We start from the raw sequence: 12,092 nt of genomic DNA, 5'->3' as shown, positions 1-12,092 counted from the left end.
CAAGCTACTGCTATCCATAATTCCTCCTTTTGTTCCTGTGCAGAGTGGAAACTAAGGCCAAGATCATTTGCTTGAATTAAGATATTTCAGGAGGAATTGTGTGTATTTGGGTCAGAGAAGCCTTCCATCCTATTTAACTGATAGATTTTTGTATTATTCTGAGACTGGCCTCCACCTAGCAAATTTTCAATTTGCAGAGCCCGTTAGCCAGATCTCAACTGGTGTAAATTGGTTTAGCACCATTTAAACCAGTGGAGTTATACTAATTTACCTGAGCCTCTGACTCACCACCTTTGTCTGATTTCTCTTGCAGCCCTCCTGTCAAGAGTTTTCAAAAACACATTTCAAAAGATAAATATTTTCTTGAATCTTAAGGGTTTGGTTTTTTTTAAATCATGGGAGGAAAGCAACAATATTTTTTTAAAAGTAACTTGCTGGTTGCTAATTTCTTTTTCTCAGTAGTACATGTGCAAACAGCAACCTCTTTAATTACAAGAGATCCCAGGTACACACAGTCACATGTTTCTTGTTGAAATTGCTAGGATTCTTCTAGTTAGAACATTAGATTTGGCACCTACAGAAAGTTTTGATTTTTTTATTTACCTATTAATAAGGAAATAGTTTTGTGGCTTTTTTTTAAATCACTATCAAGAAACTGCTTATGCTGCCTCAGACTCTTAATTTTGCAAAGACCCCCGCCCCCACTTTTACTTAGGCACTAGCTACATCTATTGAAGATCTGACAAACTTTAGCCCTGGGCCATACCAATCCCTAAAGGAAGGGGGGAGGGGGAGCTAGAGAGCTTTAAAAACTTATTCTGGAGTTCTTTAAGTAGTGCTGTACAGTGTTAATCAAGGCTGAGTGTGAAATATTATGCAATGGATTTTTGTTTTCACTGTGATCATTATATTGGGGGAGGGGTTTGCTATGAAGAAAATAACCTTCTCTCCTGGTTCCCATTTCCTGCCAGACAGATTCCATCAGCCCCAATCTTTGGAAAGGCCAGGGAGGGTAATTCACTGAATCAAAGTGCTTTTTCCAGGCAGCATAATGTGGTTCCTTTTCGTCTAGTAGCTTCAAGGTGACTGTGTGGGGAAAAATGGGATCAGAGATTTTTTTCAAATCAGCCTACAAGGAAAGTGTGCAGGGCAGCAGGCTATTAATGCTGTATTAGTGATGGATTAACATGACTCTGCCAGCTAGTCTGAATACACAATGGCAAACTAATAAATTGTTTGGAAAGCTAGCTTTTGTACTTCTTAGTATCTGAGAACATGAAATAAGCAGGGATTCTGGCTGAGACAGGAACTTTAATACTTTGTTAGGTTTCTATGGTTTCATTCTGCATGATCTGGATTCTTTTAGAAAAACATAGGGTCTGTTTACACAAGGAAATGACCCACAGGCCATGGCTGACTGATTGTCAGCAGCAGGATCCCCCCCTGAACATGGTTCAGCTGCTAGCATGGACATGACAAAACTATTTCCAGTGTTAATATAGAGAAACACCAGTAAGATCTGGTGGAACGTGTTCTCAATTGTGCTGTCCTTAACCGTGCTCAGAACGGTTTTGTCCCCTCTCCACTAGCCTTTGAGCCATTTTCAACACCCCTGGAGTTGCACACTGATTTACACAGCCGAAGATCAGACCCTGCAATTCTCATGTTGCTTGCAGGAGGAGTGAACTGTTTGCGGATCTTGTGCCCTCTAGAAAATGCATTTGGATACACAGCACCTTTCACCCAGACTACTACAGTCTGTGTACAGCAGAACCTTTAATTTGTATTAGGAGGCCTGTGAAATCCTCACAGCCACCATAAGCTGTAAGTCACTATTCCTATATTACGTATTGGGAAACTGAGGTGCATGACGGGAAAGTGACTTAGCCCAAGGTCACACGGTGAGTCATTGGCAGAGCAGGGGTAGAACCCAAGAGTATTGTATTGCTATTATTTTGTATCCCCTTTCACTCGGTTTCATTCTTCTCTCACACTTGCTTTCTTTGTTGTGTCTTAATATCTTACTTCCTCTTTCTTTCTCTGTTATTTCCCATCTTCCCCAGTTTTTATCTCTTCAGATCACTGAGGTCTGCATGGACGCATGTAGTGGTACACCTGTACAGTAACTCTCCTGCTTTTTCACATTTCTTCCTTCCTTCTCCTTCCTTCTCTAAATAGTGGACAAATCATTTTGGACCAGATTGGAACTGTACCTGTTCCCCTTTAAAATATACTACCCACTTTAGTCTTGAACATATTGAGTAAGTTCTCTTTGCATTGACTTTATCCAAGCCAGAGGATACAATATACAGTTGTGTGTCATTGAAATGTCAGGCTATTTACCGACAGGTAAGAAAACAAATGTGCCAGCCCCAAGGAATCCGTACTCTGAGACCTTGAACCTGTAAAAGGATCCACAGCACTTATCTTTGCTCATGCATATTGTCCCTTTCACTTACTGTCTATATAATGAAAAGTACTGAAAAGTAAGAGTTACTGATCCTGACTAGCGGCTGTCTCTGCCGCTAAACCATAGCTGCTAAGTGGAGTGAAACCAGTGTGTGTGTGTGTGTGTTGTTTTTTGGGGGAAGGTGGGTTGTTAGAACTGACTTTGCACATTAGTGAGATTCTGCTGTACATGGGAATCTTCTCACCTACTGCTGAAATGCAGGTATCTCTCCAGTAGGACAGTGCAGATGTTTAACAGTCTTTTGACAATGCTGCACAGAAGTTAGAGCAGAAAGTGGTTGGAATACCATATCCATTTGAAACTGCAGCAGGGATTTTATAATTTGTGTTAACATATAAGTAAAATATAAAAGGAGATATCAGTATGATACTACACCTTTGATAAAGTGTTTTCCACATTGGGTAGAGAGATCACATGCAGGCAAGTAGTTAAAAGCATGCTGTATATGCAACAAGCTTCTGTGGTTGTGTGAAACTGATACCAGTATTTCATCACTTCTGACCAAATATTTCCACCTTACGCAGCAATTCAGGCAGATCAGGGAATTTCCTGAGAAGTGACAGCAACAAATTTTTAATAACAGCGAATAGTCCCCAGAACACAGCTCTCACCAGTGGTCTTTAGACTTTTTCTCATGCATCATGCCTACCACAGCCTTGATGCTATGAAATTAGACTGTGGGTCCCTCTGGTTCAATATCCAATTCAGCTGGACCTTGATATTAGCACTACAGGCTGATTCAGGCAGTGAATGGGGTGAGTTTTTAAATTATTTTATACCCTTCATCCACTACTGGCATTCTCCCTCCTCCATGATCATCAGTTATTCACAATAGAGAAGGGTGAGGAGGGATGGCTGACTATATAAAGATCTTTGTGAGGGCACACAACAGTGGAGATAATTGGTAACCATGGGGAAAAGGAAGGCCCTCACAAAAACAGTTATGAGCAGTAACATCATTCATGTAAAGAAAAGACTCAATCCTACACAGTGTTAAGCACCTTCAGTTCCTAATGACTTCAACAGATCAGGTTCATTATGCACAGCACAGTGTATTTGACCTACTCTGCCCCATGCCCAGCACCTCAGGATGCTGTGTAATGAAATAAGGATCATTAAAATAATTACAGAACTCATATGAAAAAACTCTGGAAGACAACAAGAGCCTGTAAATTGCTCTCAGAGGTAGACACCCAGGGAAATAAGCTATTGCAAGACAGTTTCCCAAGGTCATAGGGTGACCTGTGTGACGCTTTCTGTATTAGGGGGACCATTTATGATATTATTTAACAGCAGTATTTCAAGATTTACAATAATTCATATGAGATATGCCATGTGAGGTACTGTTAGAAAAGTTATAATTTGCTAACTATGATGATATTGTTTATGTGCATGTGTCATATTTGTATTGGAAGTTATGGTTATGTCTGATGTATCTGTATTTCAACTTGTGCTGTGTTTCTCTGAGCAACACCCCAGACAGCATGGCATCAGCACTAGCTTGCTTAATGGTCCGTTAAAGAAACTCACTGGTACAATGGGCCCAGGGAGAGAAGCCAAGACTACATCTGAGTCACCATCATGTGACCCTGGACTCCATCTTATTTCTGTAAATTTCCACAAACAGCATGGAAAGGAACATAAAAGGCAGCTGCACCATATCCATATTGTCGTCAGGCACTAGCTTTCAGTCTTCATTCCTGCTTACTTCTGAAGCAACTCATCTACAATTGAAGCTGTGAAATAAGTGACTGAGACCCATCCTAGTACTGGATGTTCACCAGAGGGATTATACAAGCCTGCAAGTTCTGCTGGAAACCTGAGATATTTGGACTTTCAAATCATCTGTATGTATCTGATTGCTTTAATACGCTAACATTTCTCTTATAGATTGTTTCTTTCCTTTTATAATAAACCTTTAGTTTTAGTCACTAAAGGATTGGCTGGCAGCATGGTATTTTGGGTAAGATTCAAACTCATGTTGATCTGGCAGTGTGGCTGACCCTTTGGGGTCAGAAAAACCTTTTGGTAAAGAGCACAGAGTTTTAAATAACTTATATCTTTACTGGACCAAGTGGCTGATGGGAGCCAGAGACTGAAATGCAGTAAAGGGGGCTGTGTAGTTTTTGGTTTAGCTTCTTGATAACCAGTGTGGGGAATCAGAAACACTGTTTTGTGGTTGGCTGGGAAGTCTAACTTTAGCATTACCCACCAGTGCTGGGAGAATCTGCTCTCCTTTCGCAGTCTGCCCTGACCTTGGCATTTTCAGGTGGTCTACCCAAGGCATGGATGGGTCACAACTTGTATCTGGGGAAGGGAGTTACACAGTAGAGAGCAGAGGCCCAAGAAATGTCAGAAAAGAGTTGTTTTCACAAGGGGAGAGTATACAGGCTACTTTACCATAAGGATAATAGTGCCTGTGGTCTATGCACATATTGGTTTGCTTTTTTAGGATTTTGCTCGGTCCCATCAATGTGGCCTTTGCACACACTAATTTATTAATGTATGGTTTTATATAAGCATTGTACTGCCATGGTGGATCTTACATTTATATAGAGCACCTTTTGTCTGCCACATGTCAACTCAAAGTGCTCAAAATCCTGCGATCATCTTAAAAATTATGATTTTTAAAATAATAAATGTTAGGTTCTTTATATTTGCCTTCTGGTTTCAAAATCTGAATCTTTAGGGTCTACTTCTGCACCTCTGCATTTTCCAACTTTTCTTCGCTACCACAAAGGATATAAATTTACTTTTTTCTGTTTAATGAAAGCTGAGATTCTCGCAAAACCACCTGACTCCAGGAGCTGGGGCTTTAAGAAAAACAACAAATATTGTGAGAATTGGCAACCTTTCTACCAGAAGTTTCCCACAGCACTTCAGAATTTCACTGCTGAATCTGTAACACGTAACACCAGTTCATTTTCAAACAAGTCTCTGCAAATGTCCTGTCTCTCTTTATATAGCAATTGACTTTTTTGGCCAAAGGTGGAGGCTGTTGTAACCTATAAAGATGATGCTTATGTTATATAGAAAGGTATTGAAATGTAAGTAGACCCAAAAATCTTATTCCTAAAAATAGGCTTGACAATAGTTAAGTGAGGCCTGGTAAAATATGAGTGAAGTAAAGTGAGACAGGTCAGAGGCAAGTTAGAGAGATAAGTGAGGACATAACAGCAGGTCCTATTATAATCATGTTTTGGTCCTAACTGTTTTTTACAAGTGTTTTAGATAGATTGTTAACGTTTAGGAAAATGCTGTCTGTATTGATAGTTCTTGGTATGATATTTCCTCAGATGTTACTTAAGATAATGTTTAATCTTAAACAGCCAAGGAAAAAGTAGAAAATGATGGTAAAAAAGGTGGATTTAATGTTAAATAATTAAGGGGTGTTATTATAATAGATTATAAGAAGAGTAGCATGCCAATTTTGGATTAGACATGCCCATTCACCATCAAGGTACCTGTACTATTTGTAACCCGGGAAGTGGGCGGGCACGAGCCCACCCACTGCTAAAGGCCCCTCCTTCTAAAGGGGAGGAGTCTCTGGACCCAGGACATAACTAAGTGCATGGGACAACTAATGAAAAAAGGAGCGGGTGTTGGGGGTCACAGATTTAAACGAAGGGAACCAGAAAGGGACACTGAGCAGAGAACCTTGGACTGCGCCCACTGCTCCCAGAAGGTGTCAAGGGAGCCAGCGGACACTGCTCAGAGGAACTCTGCCTGGATGCGTGAACAGACAGAGGAACGGAAGCAGGCCCCAGAGTTGCAGAGCACCCCCCCCAGCCAATCTCCTCTCCTTGGTCTTGTAGATAGCCACTTTGCCAGGGCTAGGAGGAGGTTGACAAGGAGGTCCCGCGACTTCATGGGGCCATGGATGGGGTGTGCATAGATGAACAGGTGCAGGGAGAAGTGCAGCCAGAACCTGAGCAGGAGGTTCTGGAGGAGCCGGAAGAGGGGCTGCAGCCTGGTGCACTCAAGATAAATGTGTGCCAGCGTCTCCCTCACACCACAGTAGGGGCAGGTGTCGGGGCGAGGGGTGAACCGCACCAAGTAGATGCCCATGCTCATGGTTCCATGAAGGAGCCGCCAATTAATATCCCCGGTGGGCCGTGGGGTCAGAGTAGAATATAGACTGGCCCACCGGGGGTCCTCACCCTCCGCAGGTGGCAGCAGTTCCTGCCACTTGGTGTCAGGGAGGGACGTGAGGGTGAGGAAATGGAGAGTGTGGAGCACAAGTGTATGGATGGTCCCTTGGCGCGGTTTGGAAAAGGACCGGCTGCAAGTTGTGCAGCCGGCCTGGTGCGTGGGGAGAGGGCAGCCAGGGGCCCACGGGGCCCAATGGAAAGCGCTGGAGGGCTGGGACTGAGGGGGGGGCGGGGAGTGCCCTCTCGCAAGACCCGCCTGAGGTAGGCCCGAGCGGGGGAGGGTAGGAGGGGAGGGGAAGCTGCCCTCACCTCCTGGAGTAAGCGCCAGGGGGTTCGATCCACCCAGTCCCCCGGTCGTAGTCCAGGAGATCTCCGACCCTGGTGACTCCTGCCAGGACCAACCTCTGTCGCACAGAGGGAGCCTCCGCCACCTGCCTCCCAACCCAACAGGGGGGGTCCCAGGTCAGAAGGGCCCCCACGCAGCAGCAGCAGTAGCCACAGCAGCAAGGGGTGCAGCGGGGTGTGTGGGAGTGTGTGCAGGGGGGTCTGGGCCCTGCAGGAGAGGGGGAGCTCCGCAGCTCCCTGTAGCAAAGTGCTGGGACCGTCCTCACAGTCTGGGCCTGAGGAAGGGTCGCGATGCCCCTGCTGGGCAGAATAGGGCCCTGCAGGCCAAACTGCCTGGCAACAGAGGGGCGGAGTCACAGCAGGGAAGAGAACTATAAAAGGCCGGCCTAGCAGCTCAGTAGTGGGCAAGTTGCTGTTGGAGGGAGATGAGTCTTCTCAGAGGCTGTGGCCTAGACCCAGGGGCTGCTTGGAGTAACTGCCCCACTAAGTGGAGCATCCAAAACCTGCCTGGATTGCTGAGCCCTACTGCTTGGATGGGGCTGCTAGGCCCTAGTAGCTGGCATGAGGCACATGAGACTCCTGGGTGGGAAATACCCCCTGAGGCTGGCCTGGAGGAGCTGCCTGATGTCAGGGACCACCTGGAAGTGACTGAACCCTGTGGACCAGAGGAACCTGTGGGACCCTGTGACCTGGAGGAGCTGCCCTCTGCTGATGATGCTGAGGAGTTTCCAGACCTGCTGCCGGTTGATGATGAGGGACTTGTGGGACTGCGGCTCGCCATCTACCCCAGTGACCTGGAGGGAGACTACTACCGACAGGTACCTGGGGACAGGGTGGGAGGAAGTGGCCCAAGGGACAGCTGACTAGCAAGTGGCTGAGTCAGGGCTAAAACCCCGTCAGTGTGTTGCAGCTGGAGCCCCGCTGATAGGCTTTGCCACTGATAGACCCTGGGCTGGGATGCAGTGGAGTTGGGTGGGCCTGCATTCCCCTTCCCTAACCACCCAGGGAGTGAGTGCTACCTTTTGCATTTGGAGGCTGAGGATCCTGAGCTTTACCTGCCCTGCCTGCCTGCAAGACCGGGGGCTCCAGACTATTTTACTAGCCCTGCCTGTGGGAAGGCTGGGGGCTATTGACTGCCTGCTCAGCCCTGCCTGACTTGCAGGCCAGGGATTGTAGACTGCTTGCCTGCCCTGCCTTGGCTGGGGGCACCAGACTGCTTTACCAGCACCGCCTGTGGGAAGGCTAGGGGCTATAGACTACTTGCCTCCCCTGCCCTGCCTGAAGGCTGGGGGCACCCGATCACTTGCTAGCCTGCCTGTTGGAAGGCTGGGGCTACAGACCCTGTATCAGCCCTGCCCTGCCAGAGGGCTACAGACTGGGAAGGAAGCCTGCCCGTCTGGGGCTAAAGACTTGTAAATGGGCATGGTTTATTCCCCTAAAGGAAGGCGCTGTGATCTTCCTCAGAGCCTGGGCCCGAGGAAGGGTTGCAACGTCCCAGCAAGACTGTGCCACCAGCTTACAGTACCATTAGAGAAAGGATCGTACCCACTCTGTTCATTTAGGGACTGATCATCCCTAAAAGTATCATTTCATCTTAGAATGTGAGTAAAATGCAGTGTATGGTTATATTGTAATGCCTGTTTTCTTAACTAACCATTTTATATCAAATACAATTTTTAATTTTATCACTCACTGTGTCATTTGCAGTCCTCCACTAAATTAAATATTTGTAAACACCCTGGAAACTTAAAATAAAACCAAGGTTTTCTTTAAAGTTCATTTTTTTTTAAATTACTAATTGGGAACACACAAATCAAAGGTTACAGGGGCCCAGAATTCCTCTCTGGGATATCTCTGGGACTGTCCCAGTACAATGTAGAGCATTAATATCCTCATAGGGGCAGGGAGAGGCCTTCTGCAGGCTCTCAGTGCACTTTGAATAAGTCCCAAAGATCTGTCCGTACTGAGAGCTACAACTATGCTTGTAAATGGCTGCCAGGTTTTTTGGTGTGAGTCCAGCTTGATGCTCCACTGTGGACCAAAACTTCTTACCAGGGGTAAAGCACAATTCCTTAATGTGGCTTGGTCCTGTCCTCCCCAGGTGAAATAGTGGAGCAGAGAGAGAAAGTGGGATAGGGTAGGTGGGAAATGGGGGCTGTTTGATGTTCAGAAGGAAATGGATGTTTGGGGCTTTTGAGGTTCAGGAGTGGAACTCAAAATCTGAGAGTTAATTATATGAAGGTTTGGGTAGAAGAGGCTACATGTCAAAATGACTGAGTTTGGTCTGAGGAGGGGGAGAATGAGGTGCTGGTGAGTTTCAGGGTAAAAGGCTGAGATGCTGAGACTCCGAGAGTGAGAGCCTGATATGCAACCTGGTTGTAGGGGGTTAAAGTGGAGAGGGACTAAGGTGAGAGCTATCTGGAAGAGGGCTGAATTAAGACTTGGTTTGTGGGGCTGAGGTGAGGCCAGAGAGGGGGGAGGAGAAGCTGAGGTGCAGCCTGGTTTGTAAGGGGCAAAAGGAAGGTTAAGGTATGGCCTTGATTTGGGGAGAAGATAAGGTGCAACTTCACAGAGGGGAGCCTAAGGTACAGTCTAGTTTGGAGGAGACTAAAATGAAGCCATGTTTGAGGGAGACTTAGGTAAGGCCTAGTTTGAGGGGGTGAGGGTAGGCTGAGGTGTGGCCCTATTTGTGGGGGACAGAGAGGAACCTGAGCTGAGGTCAAATTTGGGTGGCAAAGGTGCTGGCTATTTTCTTCATCCTCTGCTTGCTACAGAGATAGTCAAAGGACTATCCTAGCCCTGGTGATCCCTAGCCCCATTCTTCTCTTTAGAAGGTTGGGAAGGAAGAGGGCCTGGATGAGTTGAGCATGATGGCTTCCTGACAGCCTGGTGACCTTGTCACCCCCTGGATTTAGATTCTCCCCACAGCTGAATTCCAGAACCCTGCATTCCTGAACAAACGGGGCCCAGACACCTGTGCTAGGCTGGGAAAGGTGGACAAGGCTTCACTGAATCTGCCATGCTATAGCCAGACTCCATTCAGAGTGGGAACCCCATGCCTTTATCCCAGGAGACTAGTATGAGCCAATGATATCTGCACTGATTTCAGTCTGGGCAAGCAACCCTTCGCCCAGGGTGAGACTCTTCTGTGTCATCCATATCCAGCTTCACCATTGCTGTGGGGAATGGAAGAGGAGCACAAAGGGTTAAGTGTGTAGCAAATGTAATGTTGGAAAGGAACTCAAGATCATTGCCATACAAAGGAAGCCTAGCATCATAGAAATCAGAGATGGAGAAGATCTAACAGGTCTCATCTCCTCCATTACCAATGAATTGTCCCTATAGTCATTGTTTAAAAAAGATTAAAAGAGGAAAGGAAGCTCAACAGTTCCGTGGGCTGTCCTCATGTGTCTCAAAGGTTACAAGAAGAAACAGAACAGTAGCAAAACGCATCTCTGCCTGTATTCGCCTCAAAAACCTTTTCAAAACGGCAAAAGGTTGACATGTTTCTATACTAGGAGCAGGGTTTAATGTACTTATCAGTGCTCTGAAAAAGAGGATGACCTGGCAAAATTTGCACGTGACACACAATAATTTTGGTGAGCCAAGACTCCAAGGCTGTAAGGAACTTAGGAGAGAACTAACCAAGCTGCAGACATTAGGACAGCAGATGGAGTTCAGCATAGATAAATGCAAAAGATAAATATGCATTAGCACAAGTTATCTGAACTATTCCTAAAACTTGCTGGCTTTTAAATTAACTGTAACCACTCAAGAAAAAGACCCAGGTGTTATTGCAGACAGTTCAATGAAGATTCTGCTCCATTTGCAATGATTGTATAAATGATAGAAATAATGATGATCAACAATGAATGGTTCAGAGAAGTGAGAGAACTCAAAATACAAATGCCATGCTGTAAACACAAATCCTCTCCTCTGTAGGCAGGACACTGGGTGACAGGGAGAGACCTAGCTAGAAGCACTCCCTGAAGCAAGTGCTTTCAGACGGCAACCAGCAAGCTGTAGATTGGATTAACACCTCCCTGATCCTAAAAGAAAAATCATTTCCACATCAGAACTTCAAGGGGATTGAAGCCAGGAGAGAAAAAGCTTTAAGCTTAGAGACAGATGTCTGTAAACAAGGATTGTTCCATCTGTCTCTTTCCATCTAATTATCAAACTTTTCTTTCTTCAGTGGCTTACTCCCTATACATGTGGTGTTACCATGCCATTCAGATCAATGGTTGTAAACTGTACTGCATGACTCTACTCCAGGTATCTCACTGAATTATTACACAACTGAAGAATCTGCAGGATTCAAGTCTGTGTTCTGGGGACATCTAAAGAGGAAAAATGATAAGGAGAAACGTCTGTGTGGTGTTCTTGTGCAACAACGTAAGCAGCAACTAAAGTTCTAGGGAGCTAAAGATTTGTCGCAGATCATCGGGCCTGAATCAGTGGCCATTGAAGCCAATGGAAAGACTCCCACTGAATCCTATGGGTGGTGATCAGTCCCTAAAAACAAGGGAGTGATGTCATAATGGGCAGCTGGCTCAACTCTCTCCCTGCAATATACCTTCCCCTAGTGAGTAAGTTGCCCTCCTTTTTCTTGGTTTTATTAAAGTTCTCAGTATTGCTAGCCCTAGCATTAAAAAAATCTGAGTCAGGCCCCCAAAATCACATGCCTAGCTGAAAACATCTTGATTTTATTGACTAAAGGTGGAGTTCTATTTATTGTCTTGTGATTCCTGAATGTTTTGGGTACACTCGCTTCACATTTTTCACAACTAAGAGGACTAAAAACATACATTTTTAAGTGCAAGATGAATGGTCATGCAGTCTCCTGATTTCAGGAGCTGGGACTATAAGAAATTCACCAAAAATCAAGAGATGTGATCAAATTGCAGCAGTTAATAACACTAGTTCTTCTGCTGCATCCATCATTGTGGTATATGAGGGAGTCAGCCCTTTGTTAGCTTTTCTAGGCTGATTGCTATAATTAGTACAAAAAAGATGTAAAGAAAGTTATTTAGGCTGCAAAAGAACAGCTGCATTGAATTTCATGGAGCTCTATGGCGGTGGAGCAGTCTACCAATATAAAAGAAATTGCTGGGTCGGTGCACTAA

The sequence above is a fragment of the Emydura macquarii genome, unplaced genomic scaffold (assembly GCF_026122565.2).
Source record: "Emydura macquarii macquarii isolate MOO-44397 ecotype Brisbane River unplaced genomic scaffold, CSIRO-AGI_Emac_v2 contig_2531, whole genome shotgun sequence".
NCBI classification, from domain to species: domain Eukaryota; kingdom Metazoa; phylum Chordata; order Testudines; family Chelidae; genus Emydura; species Emydura macquarii.
This window is presented reverse-complemented; position numbering follows the sequence as displayed.